We start from the raw sequence: 22,767 nt of genomic DNA on the forward strand, positions 1-22,767 counted from the left end.
CACAGACCAAAATTACAATTAGAATGGGGAGGGTCATGAAAATTTTTGAGCTTTCAAAGGGGGTCCCATACTCATAAAGGTTGGAGACCACTGCTCTAGTCTAGACATTAGTATACAGACATCGAAGACCATGTGATTTACGGCCTGGCTTCCTTCCTACATTTTTATGAAGACTATCACTGGGCCCCATTAGAGCCGTTCCCTCAGTTCCTCTTACTGTGCACAAGCCTTTGTTAGTTGTTATCACCAAGTTTATGTCTCCCTCCCCCTTAGGATTCAGTTTAAAGCTCTCCTGATGAAGTTCTCCATGCTGTTGCCAAACACATTCTTCCCAGTCTTAATGAGGTGCAACCCATCACTTGCCAGCAGTCCATCTTCCAGGAAGTGTAGCCCATGGTCCCAAAACCCAAATCTCTTGCGTCAGCACCACCTTCGTAGCCAGTCATGCACCCAGAGTATTTTTCTTTCCCTTTCTACTCCTCTTCTAAATACCAGAAGGATGGACAAGAAAACAATCTGGGCCCCAAAGTCCTTGCGTTTCCTTCCTAGAGCATCAAAGTCTGATGTGATTTCTTCGTAGCTCCGCTTGGCAGTATCATTCGTTCTCACATGGATGAGAAGAAAGGGATATCTGTCAGTGGGCTTTATGGGCGATGGCAACCCTTCCGTCACATCTTTAATCTGTCTTCCAGGATGGCAGCATACCTGGCGAGTCCATGGATCTTCCCGGCATTCTTGGGTTTCAATCCCACGCAGTAGGGAGCCTCCCACCGCTACTACTCTTCTATTATTATTATTATTATTATTATTATTATTATTATTATTATTATTATTATTATTAATCATCCCTGTTAGACAAATCAGTTTAAGCAAAGGCAGCTTGTGGTGAAGATATCATTACTCAAGAACTGCAAAAAGCAAGAATTAAATATGCATACGAAGAATGAGAGAATCCCGATTAGGTCTCTGTTAACAGATGGAGTCCAACACACCCCAGCAGCACTCGGGGGAAAAATCATAAAACTTCTGTTTCAGTCTTCTACATCTCTATGCTCCAGGTATTATTTAAACATGATAAGGTACGAAATGCCATGTACCATTTCAGCCCACCCCATCACCCCAATCTAGTGAAGAAGAAAAAATGCTTTTATTCTTGCAGCTTTGAGGGTCCTATTGGAATAACTGAGAAAACAAAAGAAAGCCATGCACATAAGGTATTAGGGGGGAAAGTGACCCTGCAAGATGCTGTTTTAAATCTTTACTTACTCTTCATATCTACAGATGCTTAGTCCAGGACCTGCTCTTTCCATTTCAACCCTAGACAATTCTTCCTTGTGATCCAACAAACCTGCTTTTAAAAAAACCATAGCTATCATTTTGTGCAATGCTTACTTATGTGGCTTTTAGGGTTACTGGGTCACCCCATATGTATTTGCACCTTTGCCTCAGCAGGTGGCCAGATTTAATGGCAACTCTCAATCAATGACTATGAAATATTTCTGATCATGAAATGTCTTTCCAAAACGTGTTGTTGAGGGTTGCAGGCTTGGAGTTGGTGGTTGATTAGATCAGGAATTGACTGAGGTCCCCAGGGGCTTGGAAGGGCAGCTCACTGGCCTGACGGGGTCATGCTGCTATTCAGTGCTCTCCCTCTAAGTCCCTAGAGGCTTGCTAATAGCAGGCAGTGCTGCTGTCTTTGAATTCCAATCCACAGCAGCTGCCTGCCTTTTTAAGGTACCCTAAATGTAATGCCCCAGCCCATAGATCTATAAAATTTATTGACCTCATAGATTTATTTTTTGGGTATGCACACAGACATCTTTGTAAACAACTAGCTTAGGATGACCATGTGTCACACTTTACATCTGACTATGGTGGCAGAGCACAGCCATCATGAGCACAAAGCCATTGATAGCCTTCTTCTCCATGAATTTGTCTAACATTCTTTTAAAGCCATCCAAGTTGGTCACCATCACTGCCTCTTGTGGGAGCAAATTCCATAATTTATGCACTGCATGAAGAAGTACTTTCTTTTTTGTCTGTCCTAAATCTTCCAACGTTCAGCTTCATCAGATGTCCATGAGTTCTAGTGTTATGATAGAGGGAGAAGGATTTTTCTCCACCCACTTTTTCCATGAAACTTACATGAAACTATACTGTTTTACTGGAAAAGGAAACTTCTCAAGAAAGGCATATTTTTTGTTTGCAAATGAGGTCATACGTATGGCTTTCTTGGTTAAATTTGACTCTAAAACCAGATTAACATGTTTCTGTTGACAGAGGGTTAAATGCAAGATCACATTGTTCTCATTCATCTTTGTATAATTATTTTTCTCAACATACTTCCCCGAAAAACAGTAACGTAATGATTTCTTCAGAAAGCTATTATTCCTGAAAAGTGAAGCTACCCAGTGAGAGGATAAAAATAACAACAAAGTGGTCTGGTTGATTTTCCCTAGCAATATCAACCAGATAGAAAGTCACTCTTCTAAAGGTCTGTCCCCTTTAAACTAAACCACCAAAGAAATATTTCCCCGTGAGAAAGTTCTCACTTTAGATATATATTATCTCCTTTCTTTCCTTTTGGCAGAAAGTAAGAGGTGAAAGTTTAATTTTAAAAAATGAAAACAAGAAAAAGATCAGAGTGTGTCTGTATGATAACTTCCTTTTAAAATCTATTACGGAATTTTCTCTAGAATACTTCACAAACAAAAGAAACATTATACGCTAAAAGACTATTAGCCACACCGTTAACTTCTCAAATAACAGTGAGAATAATCAAGCTTAGTGAGAACATTTACAATTTTCTACTCCACCATGAAATGATATACAAAATATGAAACCAACAGAATAATTGGGCCCAATTCTGTGGAATTCACTCCTGGCTGATATCAGACAGACCCCCTCTCTGCTGAACTTCAGGTGCTTGGTGAATACCTTTATTATTATTATTATTATTATTATTTCAGCAGCATTTTAAATGTTTTCTTATTTTATAGCTAATTTTAACTGTCTTTTTCCCTTTGTATGTCTTTTATAATCTCATTATACACCACTTAGAAACTACACTGTTAAACAGTAACTTGTTGGAATGAATAAATTAAATATTAGTCAATAAATACTGTACTTATTATTTATGCTCCAAGGCACTTAATGAACTGATACTGGAGTAAGGTTGGTCAAATCTGCCAATTTCAGTCCTACTCCATTTCTCATATTTCCAACAGATAAGCTCAGTTCTCCACATTTCCATTAACAGTTTGCAACAACAAAATGTCCTCATGAAAATTCATCAGCATTTTAATGTGAATTGTTCACACACATTTTTGCCTGCAATTGTCCCTACTGCTTTTTTGCATGTTATTTTCACTAATATATGCATTTCTGTACCTATTACTTGACTGGAGAACTGCTCAGCACAATTTGGAGAAGTGCAAATTTTGAAGGATGGCTGAGTTTGGGTTCATGTATTGTTTCAGAAAGCACAGATTTGGTAGGTTTACCTTTAAAAGCAAACTGAAACAAATTCCTTCCCCATGCCAATGCACCAATGAGATACTAAATGCTGAAGGATCCTTTTGTCCCACCCACCACTCACATAACCTTCCAATATTATGACATGGTAAGTCAAGCTATGGCTTACTGAGACTGTGCAAGCATGCAGGCTCCCAGAGAGGAGCTCACATCTGCTTTGCTCCTCCCCAGTCCTCCTTTCCGCTGCGCTAACCTAAGCCAAGGTTTAGCTTTATGTGCCAGCTGAACTGGGACTCAAAATTAGCTCTGTCCTCGCTAACCCTGCAAGGGAAGGAAGGATCTGTCAATTTCAGTTCTCTCCTGTTTCCACTCTTAAATCCAGTTCTCCACATTTCTGAAGCAGCTTGTGATGATTAAAAAAAATCCTAATGAAAATTATCCAGCATTTTAGTGCGAATTTCTCCTAATAAACACATTTTTGTAGGCAGTTTTGACTAATGTACACATTTTTGCAAGCAATTTCTCCTAACATAATGCATTTTTGTATGTTATCTTCACGGACATATTCATTTTTACACACAGTTTCCCCTAATGTATACACTTTTCTATAAAAAGGGAGGAGGGGCAGAAGTTATGGGGCTCAGGCCTGCAGGCCACTCCCTAAACTCCAGACTTTAGGTCCCAGAAGCCGTAATCCTATACATGCTTACCTGGGAGCAAATCCCATTGATAGGTGTATAGGAAGCTGCCTAACACCGACAACTGGTCCATCTAGCTCAGTACTGTCTACACTGACTGGCAGCAGCTCTCCAGGAGATGCCAGGGACTGAACCCTCATGCAAAGTAGATGCTCTATCACTGAGCTATAGCCCTTCCCCATCGATCTCAATGGAGCTTACTTCTGAGTAGACATGTATAGGTTTGCTCTGGAATCAACCCAAAATGCTTATGTTTCAGTTCCTCATGATATTTGTATCATGCACTGCAGGATGACACATCTCTTCCCCCAGGAAACAACCCCTTGCTGGGATGTGCAACCATGGCTCTTTTGTACAACTTTGTTCTTTTGCCAAATTTATCTCTCAGCCACAGGCCACATTCTGCAAAACCCAAACCAAATTTAAGGCATTTAATTGTCCCACCCTCCCATCCCGTTTTGATTGCAGGATATAGTACTACGTGTTTTGGTAGAGGCTTAGTGCCTTTGCCTATGCTTCCAATTATTGTTCTTGGTTCTCCTTATCCAAGCAGCCATGTCACCCTTCAAGATTTGTTTCGATTTTTGTTTTTATTAAAAGGATACTTTCTGTTTCAGCCAATCAGCTCATGTGGAGTTGGCCATACATAAAACCATTGCTTTCTCCAAAAACGTAGTAGTGGTTTCAACAGCAGCAGCTGCTGCAGCTATTTGTATAGCATCTTATAGCACTTCACAGAGAAACGTAAGCAAAAGGAAAATGACAGCCACCTACCTGGTAAAAGTTTACAACTTAAATTTCAGAGGAAGGGGAGTCATAGGGAAAGGAAGACAGGCAGCAAACAAATGTGTGCTAGTGCATCAGGCTTCATTGCAATTAGGGATGAAGTCTAAAGGGTTAAGGCAGGGGTTGCCAATGTGGTGCCATCCAGGTGTTGCAGGGTTACAACACCCATCCTCCCTGACTACTGGCCATCCTGGCTGGAGCTGATGGGATTCAGATTCCAACAATGTCTGAATAACACCAAGTCGGCTACCCCTGGGTTACGATGTAGGCTTTTCAAAAAACTTACAATTAAACACCGAAATTAATGCGCTGGTAAGATGGAGATGGGAAGACACCAAGCAAATAACAATCCAATTCACAACATAAAAACAGAGGACCCCAAATCACTGTTTGCCCACATATAGGAAAAGATGGAAAGATCTGTCAGTTTCAGTTCTCTCAGTTTCTCATTTTTCAATCTTAAATGCAGTTCTCCACATTTCTGCAGCGATTTGCAATTTTTTTAAAAAACTCCTCATGAAAATTCTTCAGCATTTTAGTGTGACTTTCTCTTAACAAACATTTTTGTATGCAGTTTTGACTAATCTACACATTTTTGGAAGCAATTTCTCCTAATTCAATGCATCTTTGTATATTATTTTCACTAATATATGGATATCCTCACATTTTGAAAGCTCAATTTATGAACTACACGTGAAGAAGATATGGATGACTCTGTCTCATTAATATATATTGAAGATTAGGTGTGTTCCAGTCTGTAACAGCCTCTACGGAATACAGAATCCATTTTAGCCCTCAGGTACTCAGCCTGAATATGCAAAGACAAAAATTGTGAAGGAGAGCAGAGGTAACAACACCAGCCACGCCCCAACATCCATTGAGCATTGAGCAAGAAGGTCTGAACAGGGCTTCTAAACATGTTTGGCTGAATGCACTCACAAGCCTAACGGGGCAGGATTCCTGTTCATAGAGAGGCTTTAAATACATTCACCCAAACATGCTTAGAAGCCCTTCAGACATCTACACTAAACACATACAGGTTGGAATTAGAGGGGGAAGGCATGCACCCATGATCTCTATATACTGCTTATCCTCATGTATTCAGATTGAACACCCAAAGAAGGCTACTATGACTTCAACTGCAGCGTGTAGTGTGATGTAGCTTGCTTTCATGAGTGATCTCTGCATTTGTTTTGATATCTCTGTGATGGGTGCACTTGGATTTGCAGTGTATGATGATAGCAGAGGGCTGAATTCTGAAGCTGACATATGCAATGCTCAGCTTTAGCTTCCTTGGGTGTTATAGAAACAACAATGGACTACAGTCCAAACAACCATTGGACAAACTATGAATAAAAACTATGCATACAGTAAAACAAGAATAATTATAATAATAAAATAGCCTGCCTTAACGGTGTAAACTAAAGTTTGTTGAGATAACATATGTTGTGAGGTGGCATTCAGCCATTTAGGAAGAGGATTGGGACTGAATGACCAAGGAAAAGCATGGGCACATGCATGCTAAGTTGTAAGCAAACACAGTATGCAGTGAGACTATTTAGCATGTTTGCTGCATGCGCGGCATGGAAGTTAAAGGTGGACCGTTAACTTACCATTACCGTGTTTTTTGATGCAGCATGACTGCACTGGCCTACATGCTGACTCTTTAGTTTTTTTAATCCAGAATCAAACAGAACGTTAGTAAGCACACAAGATGCTCACTGGGATAAAACTTTTTTTTTCCCTGAGAAAATCAGAGTAAGTTGAGGACACAAACAACGCTGCTACCTTAATCTGTTTTAACAAACTAAGCAAGACAGGGAGGTTTGGAAACCCAGCAGTAAAGCAAAGAGTGAGGCAAAATAGCTTAAGGCTTAAGCTGTTGACTTTCTTCTATTATTTATTTAACAACAAAAGAAAATAACCCTCTGGAACTTTTCCATTGTCTCATGACTACAGCAATGTGCAATCATAGTTTTCTAAAATATGTTTGCAACCAAAGCCTGCTTTCTCCTTAACTTTTCCACGCACTCCTCATGAATAACCACCTTGGAAAATATGCAACTGAGACAGGTTTTCCATTATTTTTTAGTGAAGAGATTCACCACATTTATCACATGCCCAAATAAAATGGGATTTTGCATTTGCTGCTTCATACAGATGGGCAAATGCATAGTTAAGTCACACACCTGATTGCAGCAAAAATCGCAAAGAATCTTGTGGCTAACACATTTATTATGGCAAGCACTTTTGTGAACTACCCTTCAGCAGATGCACAAAGTGTCATCCTGAGTTGCAGGTGTGTACATACTACATTCTTAACAGTGGCCATTCACACACAAAAAGTTGTGTTGATAGCACAGACATTCTGGCATCAGTAAGTCGATTAACAAAAGAAAAATCTGTTGTGACCATTCAATCCACAAGTGATGGCACGAGCGTCCTGATGAAATGTAATTCAGTGGTTTCATGCTGAAGTTCCTTTGTCCCCGTATGGCCAACTTAAGGTTATATACAGAGTGTTCTGAGACATTGAAAGGTTCCCCTGTTGCTTTCCTGATACTGCCATTTCTGACATCAGATTTGTGTCAGCTTATTCTTTTACATAAAGACTGCCCTGTTTATTCTATGAAGAGTGCAGAAGGGAATCATTATTAGCAGATGATGGCATATATCACACTGGAAAATGAGCAGGTGAATGAACCTCTGACACTATGTATGACATTATTAGATCCTACAATAGTGTTACCACTGGAATAGACATGGGGATAGAATTGCCATCTAAGTCTGGACTCTGTGGGTGATATTCAGTGCCAGGCCTACTCAGAGCAGACCCACTGAAGTTAATAGATATGACTAACTTAGGTCCATTAATTTCAATGGTCTACTCAGAATAGGACTTCGTTAAATACAACCCTGTGTCCATTTCTCTGTTGTGTGACCTGAGGTTGCTGGCAAGTAGCTGTTCTCAAGGATGGCTGTAGATTAATTTATTTTAAAACATCTATTTAACACTTTCCACACCGACCCCAAAGCTGTTTACAACTTTAAAAGACAACCCAATAAACAACATTTTAAAACAATAAGCACACATTACAACAAATGCCAATTAAAATACTGTTATAAATTCAATAACCAAGGCATCAGTAACCCCCAAAGGATTGGTTGAATAAACAAGCTTTCAGGAAGCATCCAAAAGTCAACATGGTTGATGCCCACCCTATTTCCAGGGGGAGATAGTTCCATAAACTGGGGACCACAACAGAGAAGGCACTCCCCCAGATGTATTTCCTCAGGCTGGGGCACAACAAAGAGGGTCTCAACATGAGATCTTAGTAGTTGAACTGGCCTGTTTGGGTGCCGGAGTTCTCTCAAGCAACCAGGTCCCAAGTTGCTCAGGGCTTTATACATCAACAATAGAACCTTAAACTTGGCCCGGTAGGAAACTGGCAGCCAATGCTGCTTTTTCAGCAGAGGTGTAACATGATCGTAGGAGGCTGCTCCTGTTAGCAATCTAACCAAATTGTGCACAAGCTGCAGCTTCTGGGCCAGCTTTAAAGGTGACCCCAACTAGAATGCATTATGATAATCCAGTCTTGAGGTACCCCTGCATGGATCACTGTGGCCAAGTCCAGGAACAGATATATCTGGCGCATCAGCCAAAGTTGGGAAAATGTGCTCTTAGCTACTGCAAGTATTTGAGCCTCTAGTGACAATCAGCACTCCTACTCTTTACATACCTGCCCCTTACGGGGAACTGCAACCTCATCTAGAACAGGCTAATTGCCTAACTCAGACCCAGGAACCGCCTACTCCCGGGGCCACTGTCTTGTCAGCATTCAGCTTCAATTTATTGGCCCTCATCCAGCTCACACTGTATCCAAGCTCTGAGTCAGCACTTGCACAGCCACACCTGATTCAGTAAAAACAGAGAAAGAGCTGGCATTCCAAATCCCCTAATGACCGCTCCCAGTGACTTCATAAGGGTGCTAAACAGTATTGGAGTCAGAATGGAATCTTGTGGCACCCCACCACTTAACAATCAAGGTGCCAAGGTATAGTAATCTATTGCACCTTCTGAAACTGACCCTATAGGTAGGAGCAGAAACACTAATACAGAGTTTCCACTCCAACTCCCCAGAGCTGGTCTAGCAGGTATGGTTGATAGTATCAAAAGCCACTGAGAAACTGGGCAAGAGCAACAGGGTTGCACTTCCACCCATCCCTCTCCCAATAAAGGTCATTCATCAATGCCCTTGACCAAGGTAGGAATGTGCTCAAATTTTGCAAAATTTGAATTTGACACTGGATTTATTCACGCTTTTTTGTCTAGCAATTTTCCGCAGCTGAAGCAGATTTTTTAAATTGCCTCAAAAATCAATATTAATAGATTTCCTTCAAAATATTGATATTAATATTGATATTTCCATCAAAATATAAATATTGATGTTTCACTTAAATATCATTTTTTTAAAAACTATGAAAAATCAATATTTTTAAAAAGATTGATATTAACATCAATATTTTTGTGGAAAAAAACACGAGTCAGTATTTATGGCAAACAGCTAACATTGATCTCTGACAAAGCAAAGGAAAGAAGGACGCTCAAAGTGAAAATTGAATTGGCACCGAAATGCAGATCCCATCTCTAGACCAAGGTACTTGTATATGTTCCCTGTCAACCTAAGCCTAGACCAGTCCACGCAAAAGGTTCACTGTCTGAACATTACTCTGCATCTATCTAATTTACATATAAGCATCACTTTATATAAGAAGCTCACTGGCCACTTTACATGCTTCCAGCTTCCAGCCAGAACACATCACAAAATCTATTGTCTATAGCCAAGCCCTATGATACAACTACATCTGTTCAGATGCAAGATTCACTACCAAAAAATCTACATTTGGGCACTCCTTAGGCTACAGTATTTATTTATTATTTTATTTATTTATAAATATTTGCATACTGCTATTTCATTAAAAAAATCAAAGTGGTTTACAACAAATAAAAAGTGTACAATATCCATCCAACAAAGTGAAAAAGCAGATCAACAAGGCCAGATTGATACCCAGGAACAATCTATTGCAGGACAGACCTAGAAGAGAAAAGCCAATTAAGAGGCAACTTGATAGAGGTGTATAAAATTATTCATGATGTAGAGAAAGTGGATAGAGGAAAGTTTTTCTCCCTTTCTCATAATATTAGAGCTCTGGGACATTCAATGAAATTGAATATTGAAAGATTCAGGGCAGACAAATGAAAGGACTTCTTCACACAGGACATAGTTAAAATATGGAATTCACTTCCAAAGAGGTAGTGATGGCCACCAACTTGGATGGCTTTTAAAGAGGATTAAACAAATTCATGGAAGATAATGCTATCAATGGCTACTAGCCACAATGGCTATGTTCCACCACTACTGAATACCAATTGGTGGGAATTGCAGGTGGGGAGAGTGCTGTTGCGCTCAGGTTATGCTTGTGAGCTTTCCATAGGCATCTGGTTGGCTACTGTGAAAACAGGATGCTGGACTAGATGGGCCATTAGACTGATCCAACAGGACTCTTCTTATGTTAGACCACCACTTGTTGTCAGTTACAGCTCTGTTAAACCAATCTAAAATATCAGCAATGAACTATAACCCACCCTGGGCAATGACACTTCTCTCGCAAGGCATTGGGTGGCAGGCCTATACGCACTTACATACAGCCCACAAAACAGCTACGCACTGGCCACATAACAGAGATACAGACACAGGGACCAGGCCCTTGGCAGACCGAAATGCCAACTCTGTCCCTAAACCATTTTGATAAATGTTGTATTGTAAAATGCTTGATTTTATATATGGATTATATTGTGTGTTATTTACTACAATATTTGCCACCCTGGGCTCCTACTGGGAGGAAGGACGGGATATAAACCTAATAAATAAATATTAAATAATAAATAAATACAATATTTATTAATTGCCATATAACATAATTCTCTGGAACTATGCATACAGCATTTAAAAGAAGTTTTTAAAAATACATAAAATACCACTGAAATACCACCAAAAAGAAAAAAGATAACTAGCTACAAATAATAAAACTTAACCACCACCACAGTCAATTTTCTTAGTCATATCAAAAGCTAAACCATGTTTTCCTTCCAAAAAAGCTGAAAACAGTCCAGCTACAAGAAACAACAAATTAGTAGTCTTCTCTAACGGTCTGGTTCACACGTCACACTAAGCCAAATCATGGCTTAGTGTGCATGAGCAAATGGGCAGGCTCCCAGAGAGGAGGTCATGGCCACTTTGCTGCTCCCCAATTATTCTGCTACTGCACTGCACTGAGCTAAGCTGGCTTCACATGTTGTCCAAACCTGGGATCATGGTTTAGCACTCTCCAGAGTAAACCATGAGCTATAACCAAGGTTTGTCTACGATTTGTACTTTGTCCAAGACAGCTAAACCACAAGCCCGGTTTCCAGTTGGTGGCCAGTGCCCATTGAGACTGGCAGGACAGAAAGCAGTAGGTAGAGCCACAGCCAATGGCAGGCAGAGGCAGCAAATTCTAGTTTGGTCCCTGTCTTCCTTCTTGCTGAATTCTACAAGGGCAACACTAAGATTGAGGAGTAGGAGGAAGATGACAGGCAGACTGACGCCTGGGCAGACTGAAGTTGGTGGGGCAGTGCCCCATTTGCCCTAATGGGCCAGCCTTCATTGCCAGTTTCAGATAACACGCTACGCCAAACCATGGATTAGCTCAGATCAGCAATACAACAAGCAGGGAGGAGGAAAGCAGCCGCAGTCTCCTCTCTGGGAGCCTTCTCGTAAAAATCATTCTGGATGGACAAATACTGTAAAGCAGGTATTTATTTTATTTGATGAAATAAACTGTAGCAATGAAAACGGACTATACAAAGAATGGTGCTACCTATAACCAAGGCATAGATTTTAGAGCAAGCCTTAAGCCTGGCACAGTTCATTAAGTTTCTTGTTGTCCTAGTAATTTGCCCGCATTAAAGGAAATGTTCCTTCATCATCTCTGCAGGGAACAGGTACAGACAGAACAGTGAGCAGAAGGTGGCCACTCCAGACTGCTTGTTAATACAATCAAATCACTGTACTCAGAGCCTCCATACAAACTCACCTCAACCAATTCCTCCTGAAATATTCCATTATCAGTCTACCTTCTGAGCAGTGAATTCATCACTAGGTGGTGGTGGTTTAAATGTAATAAGGGGAATCTGCTGAAAGTATCATGGAAAAGAATGGGAGTTGGACAAGAGGGGTCCATAAATATATTCTGATGCTGAAACAAACTGATGGCTGTAGCCTTATTCTGTTATGGTGTTTGCACTGACTTCTGTCTTTGCCAAAACTTCACTACAAGTAAATGAATTATTGCTGACATAGGCTTGGATCTTAAGAAAAAGTAATGGAAAGAAGTTCACAGAAGGAAAGTTTTCCATCTCCTCTTCCACCCTACAACCACCTGTCCCCCGAAAAATCTCTCCCGAGACCCAGAGGTCCCTCCTGAACAATGTGGGATGAGACCCATCTGAGGGCTCCTGGAAGAGGGGGGAAGTACCCAAAATTGGGCCTACGTACTGACCTAAAGAAAACTTCTTTTTCCACATCTGGAGACAATAGTCAAGAAATCAGAAGAAAGCTAAGACTGTGGAGGGCAGCTATGAGAGAACTAGAAAAGGTCCCCAAATACAAAGATGTATCACTGAACATTCAGGATCATTCAGGCCATGGTTTTCCCGATCTCTATGTATGGATATGAAAGTTGGACAGTGAAAAAAGCAGAAAAGAGAAAAATCAGCTCATTTAAAATGTGGTGTTGGAGGAGACCTTTGCACATACCATGGACTGCAAAAAAGACAAATAATTGGGTGTTAGAACAAATTAAACCAGAACTATCACTAGAAGCTAAAATGATGAAACTGAGGTTGTCATACTTTGGACACATCATGAGGAGACATGATTCACTGGAAAAGACAATAATGCTGGGAAAAACAGAAGGGAGTAGAAAAAGAGGGAGACCAAAGATTGATTCCATAAAGAAAGCCAGAGATATGAACTTACAAGATCTGAACAAGGTGGCTTATAACAGATGCTATTGGAGATCACTGATTCATAGGGTCGCCATAAGTCATAATCGAAGGCACATAACAACAACAAAAATGGCAATTTGTTAGACCATGAACAGAAGAAACCTTTATTTAGTGAGCCATTGCTCAGTGGTAGAGCACCTGCTTTGCATGCAGAAATCCCAAATTCAATCCCCAGCATCTCCAGATAGGTCTGAGAATGTCCCCTGCCTGAAAACTTGGAGAGCTGCTGCCAGTCATTGTAGACAATACTGAACTAGATGGACCAATGGTCTGACTTAGGATAGAAACACACTCACTGTTCTGCCGGTTCCAGTGCATCTCTATCTCTCCCTTCTGAAAACCAGAGTACACAACGCTTGTCAAACACCAACATTTTTTTACTGTAAAACCTGCTGGGAGCAGCTTGAGTGTGTGTTGTTTTTTTAGTTCAGCTTCAAAGAGATTTCTCAACTGAGGCAGATCAACCCCTTTCCCCTCCAAGTGTGGCAAATGGAAACACTTTGATCTGGCGAGTGGTGTTTGCAGCCTTGGTATAAAGCAGCTTCCTACTGTCCTTCTGAGAAAAAGATTTCTTGGTGCATTTGCACACATTCATCCTATCCCACATCCAGGGCAGCAAAAAATTTAATGAAGGGAAAGCAAGAAAGAATAGGGATAAGAACAAGTGTTAGGAAGATTTCTGGCCCCCAAATGAGCCATAACACAGATGACAAATTCCAGCACACCATACCAGTCCATCATATTCTTTCTCTCTTCTCCACACACACACACCAAATTGATCTGCCGCTTCCCTAAAAAAGCTCATGGCAATTCACACCAATAACGTAATTTAAATCCATAAAAATGTCAATTAAACTTTAAAATCAAACAGCAAGTTGCATGCTGGAATTCCATTTTGTCAGAGAAAACCACTGCTGTTAAGTTCACTTCCACCTCTGCCAGATGGGGTTTTTTTTCTGCTTCAAGAAGAAGGCTTTTCGGTGGCTCTTTTCCATGAAAGTAACGATACTAGTACCACGTGACACAACAGAATATGGGTAACAAAAGGAGCTGTCTTATATCAGGTTTGATGATATATCCATCTAGGCCAGCATTATCTACTCTGAATAGCAGCGGCTTGTCAGGATCTCAGAAGGAGATTGCCCTCATCTTCTGCTATTTGATCCTTTTAACTGAAGATTGGACATGGGACCTTCTGCATGGATACATGTTCTCTAACACTGAGCTATGGTCCCTTTCCAAGATGCATCTCCTCGGATACAATGTAGACCTAACTGGGGCTCCTGTAGCTTTCATAACTGAGTAGAAGAGGAAATGTTACCATAGTTTTTCATGCAGGGACAAGAAAGGTTGCACCTACCAATGCCCCTCCTTCTACACCAGCCTTTGCCATCCTGGTGCCTGCTAGATGTTTTGGACTACAACTTTCATCAGCCCCAGCCAGCCGCACTGCCTGGCCCTGATGGGACATAGTCCAAAACATTCAAAGGACACCAGGTGGATGAAGGCTGTTCTACACAATTCTGACAAGATACAAAAGCCTTTGCATCTGATTACCTACAGCCTAGTCTGCGGTGGGGATGCTTTTGTCAGATCTGAATGGAAGAGCATTTGGATAACCATTTCACCTTCTCAGTGTATTTCCTCACTGCACTGCATCCCTTCCTCTCCTGCTGCCTCCTGCTTTTGAAGTCTGTGCTGACAACATGAATGATTTGAAGGGGAGGGAGCAGGGTGGTCAGTGGGGGCGCACGAGTAAGGCACAAATACTTGGTTGTAAACAAGCAAGGCCTCCATTGTAATACTTTCTAATTTAGTTTATTTCAGCCTGTGGGATGCACATGTATACCAGGCATCACATCCCATACATCAGATCTGTAAGCATCTTTTTTAACCTTTCTGGTGCCCTGTGCACACTGTACCTTGGTACTCTGCCCAGTACTTTGAATGTTTGCTCAAGAAGGAATCCCACTGAAATCAATGGTGCTTAAACCAAATAAATCATGCATAGGATTGCACACTCATCAAAGCATACTAGAAAGATGGCTCTAAACAACTGGAAAATGTACATCCTTTTAAAACTCTGGATATAACAGCTGGTTACAGACATTAACTCGGATCGTTAGCTCTCAACTTAGAGGCCTTGTTCCAGTGCAGTAGAATAGGAGATGATGAAGGTGCTGCACTTTCCCCTTTGTTCACTCTCTTTTCCCACCTGCTTTAGCAAACAAAAAAATCAAGAGGAGGCAGGGACCAACAGAGGTGCAGCAGCTGTCTCAGAACTCTTAAAGAGACAACCACAAGTTCCTCAGTGAGATCTGGTAACCCTATTAATGAGTAAACAACATATGCTGAGAGATCTTAGCCACAAGCACTTGGCCCCAAATTCATATAAATCAAATGCCATTTCTATGAATGGAAACGATTTAAAAAAAAACACCTGAATTTGTGTTTTATGGGGGCATGGTGTTCATAAATCAGTAACTGACTAAGGCTGCAATCCAATACATGTCTACTCAGAAGTACGCTCCACTGAGTTGAATGGGACTTGCTCTAGATAAGTGTGTATTAGATTTAGATAAGTGTGTAATAGATTGCAGCCTAAGGCTACAATCCTCAGTACTCTTCCTTGGGAGTCTCATTCAACTCAGTGGGAGGTACTTCTGAATAAACCTGTACTGGATTATGCTGCATATTAGGCAATTTTATATATGCATTTTAGCACTCTGTCCACTGTCTAAAGACACACCATCACATGGTTGAGCTCTTCTTTAATTAATCCAAACAGTTAACCATTCCCAGTTCCATGTCACTAACACAGATTGGAATCCTCAGTTAACCAAGGCGTAAAGGAGAAACTTAATTAATAATTGGGAAGACAGAATCAGGGGATCACTACTCCAAACTAACCAACAGGAAATGCAACTACGTGATCCTATATACATGGCACACCCTGTACAGTACTTCAGAATAGAGGAAGAGCCCTCTTGGAACAAGGACGAGGTACGCCTGGTGCCAACGTTACTATCTTTTCGGCGCCAGGTAAAAACCTTCCTTTTCTCCCAGGCATTTCCAGCATTTTAATATTTAATATTTAATATGCATTTTACTTGGTGTTTAATTATGTTTTAAATTTTGATATCATTATGTATTTTTAAACTGCTTAATATGAGATTTTAATTGTATGTAAAATGTGTTTTTATCTGTTGTACACCGCCCAGAGAGCTTCGGCTATGGGGCGGTATATAAATTAAATAAATAAATAAATAAATAAATAAACAGACCAAAGGCCTATCTAGTCCAGCACTCTGTTCTCATAATGGCCAATCAGATGCCTCGAGCTATATGTAACACCAAAAACATCATCTCATTTTTTCTCCGTATAAATTATTTGGAATTAACCTCTCCAGATCCATATTCCCAATCACACTATGGATTCAAAACTCTACTGCACCCATGAGCATTGGAGGGGTGGCGGTGGGAAATACACCTTTTAAATATTAGGCAGGTACCATCTCTGCTATCTTTTCGGCGCCTTTTGAAGACTTTTCTCTTTCAACAAGCCTTTTAGGTTGAGACCTATCCCAGTCTTTGTCTGTGTTAGAATTGCTTAATATGTTTTTTAATAATGTTTTTAACCCTTTTTTAAAACGTTTTTAACGCTGTTTTGTTTTAATGTATTTTAAGACCTGTTTTTATTATGTTTTAAAGTGTTTTTAACGCTTTGTTTGCCACCCTGGGCTCCTGCTGGGAGGAAGAGTGGGATACAAATTAATAATAAATAAATAAATAAAATTAGGTTTATGGTCAGGAAAACAAATGTGGTGCCCTCCGGATGCTACTGTACTACAACTCCCATCAGTCTTAGCTAACACAACCCATGGCTTAGGGATGATGGGAGCTGTTGTCAGACACCTGGAGGGTACCACTTTGGCTACCACTTGTGTATCAGATGAGAAAAGGCATGTTCTGGCTAAAATCTGGAGAGTCAAGGGCCAGGATTTGTGGATATCAGTTAAGCAAGCCAAGCCTCACCTTTCACCCTATATTTTGAGCACTGACCTCCAGCTCATCACAATCTGCTGTCTCACCACTTTTAACTCCTTAAAAACACCTTTGCTCCATAACTCTCTCAAGAATCCTGGTTAGCAAAACTAATTTTTAACAAAGGTGGTGGGGGGAGAGTATACATACTTACACATATATATACATATATAGAAATGAGCAAAGGCTGACAAGCCAGCAAGCAACATATGCTCCACGCACCGACTCATCCCCATACAAGGACAGAAGTACAGACTTTTTCAACCCTCTCCTCTCTGGGAAGCACAGGGATCTCCCAGTTGTCATGTATCTTCACCATTCACTATGAGACAAAGGCAAATGGCTTTTTAAAAAATATGTACATATACCATGTCAGTGTGAATGCAAGCAAAGAGTTCTGTCCTCATTCACTCTTTGACCACATCTACACCACACATTTAAAGTACATCTAATGCATATGACCTTCACCAAAGAATTCTGGGAATTGTGATTTTCTCTTCATGGAGCTACTAATTACCAGTACCCTTAACAAAGTACAGTTCCCATGATTCTTTGGGGAACATCATGTGCTTTAAATGTGCCTTGGGTGCGTTTTAACTGTATGATGTACACCTGCCATCTTGGCTCAGCAGCTGAGGGCACACACAGTAAATGGAGGCTCCTTGGGATTGGAGGTTATGTTGGGGATACAGAGGCCAGATGCAAACAAAACCAGGCTCCTGTATCTTTAACAGCTATGAAGAAGAGGTGTAGTTTGTATGGCAAGCTACACCTGCTGAAATTTCCTCTTCTGCACAGCTGTTAAAGGTGCAGAAGTCCCATCCACTGTCACCCTTGGTCATCTTAGTTGAGGGCCAAACTGAGTAGTTCCTTGGCAATTGCTGCTTCCATCATCTAGTTTGGGGTACAGTCCTGTAACCTGTTGCTTTTCAGATGTTGGATTCCAACTCTTATCAGCCCCAGCCACCATGGCTGGATCTGGAGAACAACAGATTCCCCGATCTACTGCAGTAGCTTCCCATAGCATAACCTATGCAAAGCCTTCAGCCCTGCTTTGAAACAGTCACCTTCTTTTCTTCAGCCTACCTCCTTTATACTTATTTATTAAAAGCATTTTTTCACTCTGTTCCTCAAGCAAAAAGACTCAGCAGCAACTTGCAGAAATAAAAAGGAAACTGGTCCTTGCCTGTAGGCTTACCATCTAAAATATACCACACAAAAGGAAAAATGTATGGGGAGGGAGAAAGAAAACCAGCATAACTCAGGGTACCTCCAGATTGTCTCTATATGGGAGAAAGGATTTAAGTACATGTTGGAACCTTTAAAGTGAATTAAAGTGCTCTGTCACCTTAGGGCAATAAATTACTTTTTAAAAAACCTGGACTTTTTGCAGTTTGGAAAGTGACAAGGAAACGAAAACTGTGGAGTGAACAAATGACTAACAGGAAAACATATAAACACTGGCAAGTAACTCAAGATGCAAGATGAACGCTTACTGGCCTACAACTGCCCCACAAACAAATCAGAAGAATGCTCAGTAAAGACCTGATATAATCTAATCTCCACATAAGCTTTGTACAAACAAATCACCACGAATGCTCAACAAGTTGATCACCTGGAGAGACCTTCAGGCACAAAGTTCTAGAGTAGTTCTTATAATAATCAGCAGAATCATTCCAGCAAATCTTTCCCATTCTCCAGTGAGTACTGTTTTAATTAGATCACACAACCAAAGTTATTCCCCCTTCGACCCACCTAACTCCTCCATCCATGCCTTTAGCAACAGGTGTACTTCTCCCTCCTCACAGTATCACCTGTTTTGAATGGCTGCACCTGTTGAACTTGTCCCCATCACATGCAGCTGTTAAAGACGCAGAAGCACTCGCAGGGACAACAAACATATAGGCACAATACCTACTCTTTCCCTTCCATTCGCCCTATTGACTTGCTCCGGTTACATACACACACTTGTGGTTGCCCTCAACCTGCGTGCACGCTTCCTCAATCCTACCTTAGTTAAGCAGCAGCTGATGCCGCCACCGGTTCTGCGGGATGACTGTGCCGCCTCAGTATGATTGTCCCCCGCCCCCGAGATCCGATCTGCTGTGACCCGGTGTGTCTGTCAATCTGAGCGGGGGAAGGAGAGAGTGCCTCGGGGTCACATACAGTAAGAGGCTCCTCCTTGGAGCCGTCTGCGAGGTTTACAGCTCCGGCCGGTCAGCCGGTCAGCCAGCCAGCCAGCCGGCCGTGCGGGTCGTCTTTGTCGCGAAATCAAAGGCGGCGGCGGCGGCGGCGGCAGCAGGAAAGTTAGCCGTGCAAAGGCCTAGCCCCCTCGAGTCCTGCTGGAATCGGATTACACAGCCGCCCTCCCCTCGGGTTTATTTGGGGCACGGTGAACCGCGGAGATTTAACAGAATAGCAGTCGCGGGCAGGGGCAACAAGCGGCTCCTTAATCCGCACTGAGGGGGCGAGTTTGATGAAGGGGGAGAGAGAGACTGAGTGAGAAGGAGGCTTTGGCGAGGTGCCAAGCCAGAGCCCAAAGAAACGTGTTTACTTGGGCGTAATTTGCAAGGCATACAAGGGGACTTGTTCCCAAGTGAGTGGTTTTGGTGTTGCAGCAGTGCTGCGCCCCGATCCTCAACACGTTTCCTCGGTCCCACGGAGCGCCATGGGATTTGCTCCCAAAAGAAGCCACTTAAATTTGCAGTCCTCCGGCGCACAGATACGAAGCGCGTTTCATCTCCCTGCGGAGCAGCAAAAGGAAGCTTGTTTAGTATAGCGCTTAACTCCATGGGAAGGATGCCGCCGTTTTAAGGGCTGCGCGTTCGTGAGCCTCCTGCGCAGTCTTTGGGGTTCGGTTATACTCAGCGGCAGAACCAGTGCCGAATGCCAGGCCTTTGTCCTCGAAAGGAGAAGCCACAACAAAGGCCAGAGTCCCTTTGTGCATGTGAAAAGAGCTTTTTCCTGAAAGCTGCATCACCACAGTAAGGAGGCTGGAGCTGCAACTTATAATTTCAATTACTCAGGGACTAGGGTGCGTTAAGAATGGCTGTGGACCTTTCACCAGTATGGCTGATGATACTCCTAGGTTTTTTGCTGCTCAGGCAGACTGCTCCTTTTCAGAATGTATTTATTACACTAATACTCTTACCTTTTCCCCCCAAGAAGCTGAGGATACTGCAACTGTACATCTCTTATCCCCCCCCCATTTTATCCTCTCAAGAACCCTGTGAGGTAGGTTAAGTCTGAGAATGTGACTGGCCCAAGAAAGTCTAAGGAGCTTCCTGGCTGAGGGGGAATTTGAACCCAGGTCGCTCCCAGGCTGAGACTCTAACCACTACACCACACCAAAATAGAAGCTGCTACTTCCACTAGCACTGTTCAGTAGCAGAATGTGCTTTACTGTAGACAGTGAAATACTTCAGGATGCAACTCAGCTTGGCTTGCCGCTCTCACTAAGCCTCTGAGGAGGTGAACTTGATGTTCTAACATTATTTTAGTGGCATCAACATATTACAGCAGCAGTGGTGAAGCGTTTCAAGCCCAAGGGCCACACTCCTTTCTGTGCAACTTTCCAGGGGCCACATGCCAGTGGGGGGTGGGACCAGGGGGAAAAGTGTGAGATGCAACAAATGTAAGTTTTGTTATGTGCCTCCAAGTCACTTACGACTTATGGTGACCCTATGAATCAGCGACCTCCAACAGCATCTGTCATGAACCACCCTGTTCAGATCTGGAAAGATCAGGTCTGTGGCTTCCTTTATGGAATCGTCCATCTCTTGTTTGCTCTTCCTCTTTTTCTACTCCCTTCTGTTTTTCCCAGCATTATGGTCTTTTCTAGTGAATCATGTCTTCTCATGATGTGTCCAAAGTATGATAACCTCAGTTTCATCAATGTAAATTTTACCTTTGTACAATAGGTTAATTTCTATTCACACTCGGCCACACTTTCTATCCTTCAAGCCAGGCATCCAAGAGGCATGATCAGAGGTCAAGGGCACATTCCAGCCAGGCAAAAACACTCAGTGAGGGTATGAAGAAGACATGGTGTGGGGTGTGACTGAGGAGGAGGTGTGGCCAAGAGTAGCATCCAGATGGCCAGATAGAGAGTCGGGGGGGGGTCTTTTGATCTCCATGCCTGAAGTTCAGCACCCCTGTACTATAGTATTTTATGCCCATTTTATGCCCCTCTCCAGGTTGTTTCTGTGGTTTGTGACTCTTTTGTCCCACTCTAGTTATATTACTGGCCCATTTCATTTAGAATTGCAAGACTGAAAAATGCCAGTCAAAGAGAGATTAGTTTCCAGCCAGTCTTGAGTCCCAGTAGTGGAAATGAACCGCTACTGTTCCTAAGTGTATTCTGCCTAGGGTTGCCAGGCTCAGGGCCTGAGACTGATCCTGTATCTTTAGGGGAAGGGAAAGTCAGCCAAGTGCAGGTGTTCTTGAAACACTGTGATGGGGAAAACCACAAGGTGGAATTCTCCCTTCTCCCTGCACAACTTTTAAAGATACAGAAGACCTCTTGGAGACCAGGCCTGGCAACCAAGAGGTCTTCTGTATCTTTAAAGGTTGTGCAGGGGGAAGGGAGAATTCCACCTTGTGGTTTTTCCCATCACAGTGTTGCAAGAACACCTGCAGTTGGCTGACTTTCTCTTCTCCTAAAGATACAGGATCAGTCTCAGGCCCTGAGCCTGGCAACCCTAATTCTGGCCACTGTGGCATCTTATATTTAGCAGCTAATTTTTAGGGGGATACTTGGGAATATGAAGGATCCTGCCTCTGTTCATGGGAATGGATAACAATCCCTTCGTGTACTTGGATTCAAAGACCTGCATAAGAACATATATACTGTCAGTGCTGGATCACACTGAAGATCATGTAAACTAATATTCAGTTTCCAGATGGCAAACAGGCCAGGTACCTTTGGAGACTTTACATCCCAGCTGTGAATGTGATGGACTGCCTGTTTTCTCCACCATCTGGTGTTCAGAGGTATACTGCTGCTGGAAATGGAAGTTTCATTTGGCTATCATAATCACTAGCTGTTGATTTCATCTAAGTTTCCTTAGAGCTACATATAAGAGCCCAAGGTATTGGGGTAAATACTAGAATAACTGTTTTCTTTTTCTAAGGAAGAAGATATATTAATTGCAACAATCTACATTTATTTATTTATTTATTTATTTATCCATTGAAAGCATTTTTACCCCACTCTTCAGCCAGAAAGGCTCCCTAGAGTGGCTTACAGTTCTATTTAAAAAATACAACCCTTGCCCTCAGTCATAAGGAAAAAGGAACGGGGAGGGAACAGGGAAATTGGCAAACTCAGGCACCAAATTCCTGATGTTACAAGGTTCTTATAATGATCAGCTTGGATAGAAATGGGATGCATAAAGTTTAAAACAAAAACACAGGCCTTGACAGCATCCGAGGAATAGTCTGGTGTAGCTGCCTTCTTGGAAGTAGCTGTCTTTGAGCCAAAAGCGGTTAGCCTTAACGGGGAGGGCTTGGCTTTCTGGGGCTTTGCTGGAATCTGCAAGCATCTGACTACTCTTGCCATGGCCGGTAAGCTCATGGGGTCCAGTGGATGCCATCCCCTCCAAAGCTGGTGGTCTTGCTGCTCTTCCTTACAGGACAGTCAATTCCAAAATTGGG

At 42.0% G+C, this 22,767-nt stretch overlaps 1 protein-coding gene across 15 annotated transcripts in view; it reads right to left on the reverse strand.

Annotated features, from left to right (window-relative positions):
• The window catches only part of SLC16A12 (solute carrier family 16 member 12), a 90,939-nt gene extending 70,607 nt beyond the window's left edge, over nucleotides 1-20,332 (reverse strand). For 4 of the 15 annotated variants that reach the window (XM_061635433.1, XM_061635443.1, XM_061635445.1 and 1 more), the window contains exon 1: nucleotides 19,124-20,067. The gene's annotated coding sequence lies outside the window, so the exon portion shown is untranslated. The other 11 variants (XM_061635435.1, XM_061635447.1, XM_061635448.1 and 8 more) reach the window with 8 other exon arrangements.
• Nucleotides 20,333-22,767: the final 2,435 nt, after the last annotated feature.

Source organism: Rhineura floridana, chromosome 7 (genome assembly GCF_030035675.1).
Source record: "Rhineura floridana isolate rRhiFlo1 chromosome 7, rRhiFlo1.hap2, whole genome shotgun sequence".
NCBI lineage: Eukaryota > Metazoa > Chordata > Lepidosauria > Squamata > Rhineuridae > Rhineura > Rhineura floridana.